The sequence below is a fragment of the Dromiciops gliroides genome, chromosome 1, assembly GCF_019393635.1.
Source record: "Dromiciops gliroides isolate mDroGli1 chromosome 1, mDroGli1.pri, whole genome shotgun sequence".
Lineage (NCBI taxonomy): Eukaryota > Metazoa > Chordata > Mammalia > Microbiotheria > Microbiotheriidae > Dromiciops > Dromiciops gliroides.
The window spans coordinates 559,379,179-559,387,915 of NC_057861.1; the positions used below are offsets into that span (position 1 = coordinate 559,379,179).

Here is an 8,737-nt window from a genome sequence, read left to right on the forward strand (position 1 = left end):
CAAGTATGAGTTTGGTTATAGTTCAAGAATTAGGACCTTTAATGAGAGACAACTTGTCTTTGCCGATAGAAATCCTGGCTTAGTACCAGAAAAACCTAGGCTCAAGTCCTGTTTCGGGCACATATTGCCCATAGGAACATGACTTAAGCTCTCAATCTCCTAAATACCTCTCTAAGAGATGAAGCGAAACAGTAGATATGAATTGGTAGACATGTACAGGTACCTCATACAGGAGTTCCCTAAACCAATGAAATAAAAATTCCAGTCTCTATCTCTATCTAGAAGTAGAAAATACAGATGGTGGCATTCTAAATCTACCTATCCTACCCCACCCAGTATTCGGCTGATACCCAAGATGAACCGATGATCTGTAAGTGAAGTGAAGCATGGCTAGTTCCTGCTTCAATGTAGTGGACCTTATGAGCCTCTTTCAAACCAGAAAAGCAAAGCCACAAATAATAATTCCTAGACATGAAAGGGTTAAATCCACTAAGTCATGATATCTAGTCCCTGTATTCCTGTGTCTCAAGGTAGCAAGTGAAAAACTCATAGGGAATAAAAAGGTTTATTATTACTATTATTAAGGACTTTAACTTATTTACCTTGTCAGTGTATTTTAACTAAGCATTTATAGTCCCCATTTGCAGGGTGAAGTAAGGAAGTGGAGTGGTGGTAGCCAATGTAAATTAATTTTCTCACTATTAATTTGGCCAAGCAACCTTGGCCATTACTTGGTCATGAGGCTACTAGTCTTGCCCCATGTTAAAACTTCTTTAGCTCTTAATTTACATAAAATTTAGCTCTTATTTTAAATTTTAAATTAATTACTCATATTTTATGATGTATTTATTATTTCAGGGAAATGTGGGATCTGATCCTTTTATTTGTTTCTTTATTTAGAAGTACTGTGTGGTTCAAATGTTTAACATAAAATAATAGCTGACAGAACAATTTGGTCATGTGGAACATATTTTAAAGTACAAAATGTGATGTATTTAACCACAAAAAGTAAAAGAAAAATACTGCTATATCAAGATGAAAACTGAAGCTTGGCATCTGACTTGATTCCACACCACAATATACCAGTGGGTGATCCTGTAAATGGCTTTTCTCCTCAATTAGACTGTTAAGTACCTTGAGGACTGGTACTGAGATGTGAGCAACTTCCTATTTCCCACAGTATCTAACACGGTCTGTGGCACTGTTTTTCCTTAATAAATGAGGATGGGAAGAAGGGAAGATGAAAAAAGGAAGAAAAGAAAAACAGAAGAACAGGTGCAGGGGATAAAGCACCGGCCCTGGAGTCAGGAGTACCTGAGTTCAAATCCAGCCTCAGACACTTGACACTTACTAGCTGTGTGACCCTGGGAAAATCACTTAACCCTCATTACCATGCACAAACTTTAAAACATTTTAAGAAAAGAAAGGAAAACAAGAAGAAAGAGGAAGGAAAAGAAGAAAGGTGCTTCTTAGCTGAATTCTCCAAGTAAGAATAGAATGAAAAATGTAGAAAGGAAATGTGGCTTTTCTATAAAAAAAAAAAAAAGATCCAGGTTTGGGGTTTCTTTTTTTTTTTAATCTTGATAGTATTTTTTCCAGGTTCTTCATCTGATAACTGCCTGTTTTAACCATTTGATCTCCTTTGGCCATTTCTCAATTCAGGAATGACTCACATTCTTATAAATTTGATTCAGTTCTCCATATATTTTAGAAATGAGGCGTTTATCAGAAATATTTGCTGTAAAAATTGTTTCCCAGTTTTCTGTTTTCCTTCTAATCTTGACTGCATTGCTTCTGTTTGTACAAAATCTTTTCAATTTAATATAATAAAAATGATCCATTCTGCATTTTATAAAATTCTCTGTCTCTTGTTTGGACATAAATTCTTCTCCTCTCCATAGATCTGAGAGGCAAAGTTGTAAGGGCCTAAAATACTAGCTATGATGTTTAAAATTTAATGAGTGGGCACCTTAAATTAGAAAATGTATAGTACTAATCTTTGAGCATTAAGTATTTATTAAAGTATATTATAGGGGTTAGTAAAGAGAAACACGTGGATAAAGTATGAGATTTGCCTGCTCTCCCTATCCTGCCCATCTCTGCTGCCTCTTCCTCCAAGCCCATGTCAGGAACGGAATAGGGCCAAGCTCCTCCCCTTTCTCCCAAAAGCCCCCTGTCAAACAGGAAGCTGGGCCATCCTTGCACACAGCTCCAAGCTAATTGGCTGGTAACTTTGAGTGACACAACTAACAGGTGGTAACTTCCAGATGCTAAATCACATGTGAATGCCAAGTCACATGCTTTCTTTTCAGGACAGAGCTCACAATGTCCCTCCCAGCAGGGGGTGTCATTCCAATTCTCACAATCTATTCCTTCCTCTCCTAGTTTTCCTATGGTATCACCCTTCATGTCTAAATCATGTGCCCATTTTGACCTTATTTTGATACATAGTGTAAGATGTTGGAAAAAATGAACTTTTTAGAAAAATGCATATTTTTGAGGGGTGGAAAGATTTAGAGAATCATCCTATACATTCTGGAAGTGCTCAGAATTAAATATGTAGTTTCCATGTGATTTTATTATCATCTCTATTATGGATTATTCTAAATCTACCTATCCTACCCCACCCAGTCTTCTGCTGATCCCCAATTTCTCATCTCCAACTGCCTTTCAATAATCTTGAACTAGATATCTAAAACATGAACATACTATCTTTCCTCCTAAACCCGTCTTCTACTACCTTCCCTTTTATTGTAGACAGCAGTACCATCCTCCCAGTCCCTCAGGCTCACAAACTGGGAGTCATCCTCAACCCCTAATTTTCACTTGCCCCCCAAATCTCCCATTTGTACAATCTCTTCCCAGGCCTGTAAATTTCACTTTTGTAGAATCTTTCAACTATTCCTCTTTCTCTCCTCTGACACTGCCATCACTTTACTGCAGAACCTCATCATCTCACCTGTATTATTACAATACAGCAAGCCTGCTGGTAATTCTTCCTGCCTGAAGTCTTTCCCCATTCAGGTCCATCCTCCATTCATCCACCAAGTCATTTCCCTAAAGTACATCCCCACAGAATAAATTCTAGTGACTCTCTTTTGCCTTGAGTATCAAATACAAGATGCTCTCTACCAATTTTCTTACATCTTACTTCTCACCTTTTAATAAGATCCAGTGACATTGGCCTCCTTGCTTTCCTACAAATAAGATAACTCCATCTCTTGGCTCTGTGTATTTTCTCTGGTTGTCCTGTATGCATTAAATGTTCTCACCCCTTGGCTCCACCTACTGATTTTCTTAGCTTCCTTTAAGTGTCAATTAAAATCCAATCTTTTACACAGAGTCTTTCACAACTCCTATTAATTCCAGTACCTTCCCTCTGTTAATGACTTCCTATTTATCAAGGATATAGCTTCCTGTATGCATGTATACATGTATTGTATCTATATGTACATATATATGTGTGTGTGTATAATGCTCCTTATATGCATGTGTACATATAATGATATATATATATGTGTGTATGTGTTTTTGTGTGTATATATATATAAATATAAATATATATATATGTATGTATATGTGTATAGAGATAGAGATATAGCTGTTACCCCCATTATATTGTAACCTTCTTGAGGATAGGAGCTGTCTTTTGTTTCTTTTGGTATCTTCAGCACTTAGTACTGCCTGTCACATAGAAAGAAAACACTTAATAAATGCTTAATGATTGGCATAGCATAGTGCTTGACGCATAGAAGGTACTTAATAAATTCTTATTGAATGATTGATCCCAAAATTCTTGCTTGTTTTCTTTTCATTGAGGATTCCCTCAATGTGTGCATATGATATCCAGTAAAGATATCATAGAGATGAGGAAATAGGCATATGGGTGAGTAACTGATAATGTATTTTCATATGTCTTTTGGGGTGGGTGGGGGATAAAACCATCTGCAAATTTTTTTTCTATTTGGGGAAAATTTTTTTTCATATTGGAAAGATTTTGAAATCTGATCATTATATGCAATTCAAATTATGTCACTTCCATCATGTATTTCTTCTGCGTGAATTTGTTCATAGTCAACTATTCCAGTCTCATCTTCTGGTTTCTATATAAATGAAGTTGGGAATTCAATGCTATATGAATGCTAAGAAATAACATGTACTTAGTGCTGATTATTCTCACAATAGCTGAAATAATTCAAAGACCAATTAACATATTCCTGCTGGAAATCTCACCTTATAAAATTCGTTCATTTCAAAAAAGGTTACTTTCATGTGTTTTTCACTTTGTTTTCAGGGTAGACAGCACACAGAAGCTTTATTTAGGCTAGATGAATAGATTAAATGTGAACTCAGAAGTTCATAAAACTATTGTTCTCCTGTCACAAACTAATTACTAGAAAAGTCATCCTACTTTCAGAAGATATGGAAAACTGAATTTTCAGGCAATAATAAATATTCCAGTCTATCGTTTTGAGCAAGATGATCTGTCATCCTACACCCCCTCATCCAGCCATCTGGCATCCACTTCCCCTTGCAAACACATTTCAAGTGTGCATTTACTTGTGTTTTACTCTCACTTTTTTCCTTCATTATAGTTGATAGTTCAAATTTACATAAAACTTTTTGGTTTTCCCAGAATTTTCCTCTCAGTGGTGCTGTGCAATTGGCAATATAATTCCTCTTGTTGAGGAATCCAAGGCTCAGAGAACTTAAGGGACTTTTTTTTTTCAATGTCACCAACCAGTAAATAGCAAAGCCAGGACTTGATTCATGGTTTTAAGATCCTAAATTCAATGTTCTTTCTTCCATATAATGGTCTCCATTGGCTGGTCAAATAATACCAGGGAGAATGTACGAGCCAACATTATGTCAAGTATCAAAATATCCCTATAAACTTGTTGGAGAGGTAATGGGCATAATGCTTTAGTTCATAACACAAAATAAGTTTCTATAGTACCCTTTACCTGATTTTTTTCAGTTGTTTTGCCTTTTTTTCAGTCCTCATCCTTTTTGACTTCTCTGTAGCCTGTGATACTATTAAGTGAACTCTTGTCCTGGATTCTCACTCCTATATACATTTTCATGATGCTGCTTTCTCCTTTCTCTCCTACTACACATTGGGTGACCCCTCCTCAGTCTCCTTTCCTAGTTCTTTACCTAATTCATGTCCCAAATCAGGCATGTCCCCCAAGACTCTTTCCTACACCCTCTTTCCTACACCCTCCATACTATCTCTCAAGGTGATCTCATTAGTTCTAATGGATTCAATTATCATCTCTAGGAAGACAATTCACAGATTTCTACCACCAGCCTTAAATTCTCTCCTGAGTTATATTCCCCCATCACCAACTACATGTTGGGCATCCTAAAATAAATGCTCCATAGATATCTCAAAATCATTATGTCCAAAATAGAAGTCTCATTAAAACATCCTTATTTTTGGAATTTTACTATTACTGTAGAAGAGCTAAATGGTATACTGGACAGAATGCTTGGACTTCAATCAAGGGTTCAAAACTCTGAACTTACTAGTTGTGTGACCCCGGGCAAGTTACTTAACCTTTTTTGCCTCAATTCCTTATGTATAAAATGAGTGTGGGAAGGAAATGCTAAACAACTCCAGTATCTCTCCCAAGAAAGCCCCAAATGAGGTTATGAAGAAGTGGACGTGACTGAACAACAATAATAACAATAACAACAACATTATTGAAAGGGTGACATGTGTTAAAATTAAATTGTTCATTCTTTAAATTTTAGTACCTTGAGACAAAGCTCCAGTATCTCTGCCATGAAAATACCAAACGGGGTCACAAAGAGTCAGACATGACCGAGAAATATGTCTGAACAACAACAACAAATTACTCTTGAGTATCACCATCCTCCCATTCATCCAAGCTCATAACTTCTATAATTCCCTTATGGCTCTCCCACTCAATTCACTTATTCAACTGCTGCTAAGTCTTGATGTTTCCATATTTATTACCATTTCTTGTGGATAACCCCTTCTCTTTATAGTAGCATGTCTACCACACCTTGTATAGACTCCTATCACTAGTTGCCTGAACTATTACAATAACCTGTTGATTGGTTTCCTACCTCAAGTCTCTCCCCACTCCAGGCCATCTTCCATTCTACTGCCAAAATGTTTTCCCTAAAGCATGAGTCTAACCCTGCTCTCTACCTTTGGCAACCTCCAGTGTCTCTCTCTTACCTTCTGAATCAAAAATAAAATCCTCTGTTTGGCATTTAAAGTCTTTCACACCTTTCCTCCTTCCTATTTTTCGATTCTTAGACTTTTCGCATTTTCAGGTAGTTTACAATTCAATATCAGTGGACTTCTTGCTGTTCCTCACACCTAACACTCCATATCTTGACCCAACACCTTTCCTGACTATCTTTCACACCTAGAAAGTTTTCCCTCTTCATCTTTGCCTACTGGATTCCTTAAAACACAGTTTGAATTCCACCTTCTGAAAGAAGTGGTCCTCACTAATAGTGCCTTTTTCAATTTGCATTGCATATATCTTATATTAAATAGTTTTTTTTTTCCTTCATTAGAATGTAGAAGGTTCCTCTGGTATTCTGTTTTTTTGCCTTTTGTTGTTCCTCCCCCACCCCTGGGGATTAGCATGATGCTTGTCACAGAGCAAGCACATAATAGATAATTGTTGATTGAGGATGACATTTCTTACATCCACAATGAACATATGAGGAAATATTAAATAAATTTTCATGCATGTAAATTGGCCTTGGTGTGGGGAAAGGGGAAGAGTGACTGATTGTTAGACAAAGTAGTGGGGAGAAAGTGAAATACTTTAGGGGCAGCTAGATGGCACAGTGGATAGAGCACTGGCCCTAGAGTCAGGAGTACCCGAGTTCAAATCCAGCCTCAGACACTTAACACTTACTAGCTGTGTGACTCTGGGCAAGTCACTTAACCCCAATTGCCTCACTAAAAAACAAAAACAAAAAAACCTTTAATTGCTTTAAAGTTTATTTATTCATCAGTGTCTGAATCCTCCTTCTTCTGACACAGCTTGAAACCTCTTGATGTCCTTTTAGGTTGTCTAAGTTGATTTGGTTAAAAAAATGTCATTGTGTGATTAATCTAACAATAAGACTCTTGCAATTTCACTATTCTGGTGCTTAGCAAAATAATATGGCCTCCATATCCAAGCCCATACTTAAAACCTTTCTAGTTTCAATGATATTGTTTATAAGGAAACCTTCCATACTTATACCACACTGAGTGGTTAATGTGCTTATCTTCTCTTTTCCCAACTATATATTACCTCTTGACCATGCCAATTCTTGGGACACTCATTTAGTCCTAGAGTACATTCAATTATACACATGTATTGATTACATGGCAGCACAGTGCTAGTCAGGAGGTAGGTATCAGGTTTGACTGGATTGCTGGGATATATAGATAAGTAGCCTCCCTCTTTTTTAAAAAAAGCATATTATTTGGTTCAAGAATGTTTTTCCTCATTTGGATTTTGAATATTATTCTGAAACTTAGATATAGTTTTTCATAAAACATTTGATCAATTTTGAGGAGATCTAAAACCTTCAAAAGTGGAAGGAATGGTAGGTACCATACAATCACATAACAAGCCAGATCTGGAAGTTAGAGTTAGCATATACTAGTCTCGGGATGTCAGGCACCAGCCTTGTCACCTTCATTGCGACCAGAAATCTTCTCAAGTGCTGACAGAACTGATTTTGAAATGCAATTGTGAAATATTTAACAAAATAAATAAAATACAATAGAATACAGATAATGTTTATATGTGGTTTTCTAAGTCGATATTCAGTCTACAAAGATTTTGGGGTGTGGTTTAGTGGCCTCTGTTTCTTGTTTATTACAAATGGAATTTTTCTTCCCATCTCTTGCTGCTGGACTTTGTTGGCAATATATAGAATTGATGTTTTATGTGGGTTTATTTTGCATCCTGCAACTTTGCTAAAGTTGTTTTTGTTTTGTTTTGGTTTGGTTTTTTTGGTGAGGCAATTAGGGTTAAGTGACTTGCCCAGGATCACACAGCTAGTAAGTGTTGTGTCTGAGGCTGGATTTGAACTCAGGTCCTCCTGAATCCAGGACCAGTGCTCTATCCACTGAGCCACCTAGCTGCCCCTAGTTGTTAATTATTTTAAGTAGTTTTTTTTTTTTAAGTTGATTCTCTAGGATTTTCTAAGAATACAATTATATCACTTGCAGAGTGGTAGTTTGGTTTCCTCCTTGACTATTCTACTACCTTCAATTTCTTTTTCTTCTCTTATTGCCATAGCTAATATTTCTCATGCAATATTGAATAATATTGGTGATAATGGGAATCCTTGACTTACCTCTGATATTATTGGAAAGGCTTCTAGCTTGTCCTCATTATAGATAAAGCTTTCTGAAGGTTTCAGGTAGATATTACTTATTGTGTCAAGAAAAGCTCCATTTGTTCCTATGAATTTTAGTGTTTTTAATAGGAATAAGTGTTCTATATGGTCAAAAGCTTTTTTTGCATCTCTTGAGAAAATCGTATGATTCCTGTTGTTTGTTATTGATATGGTCAATTATGTTAATATTGGTTTTTTTAACATTGGACCAGCTGGACATTCCTGGCATAAGTCCAAGATAATCACAGTGTGTGATTTTTGTTATATATTGTAGTATTTTTGCTAATATTTAAAGATATTTGCATCAGTATTCACTATGCAAATTGGTTTGTAGTTTTCATTCTCT

The 8,737-nt window shown here is 36.2% G+C and overlaps 1 protein-coding gene across 6 annotated transcripts in view; it reads left to right on the top strand.

Annotated features, from left to right (window-relative positions):
• Nucleotides 1-8,737, top strand: part of LINGO2 (leucine rich repeat and Ig domain containing 2) — a 1,558,843-nt gene that overhangs the window by 269,257 nt on the left and 1,280,849 nt on the right. The gene's annotated exons all lie outside the window — the stretch shown is intronic.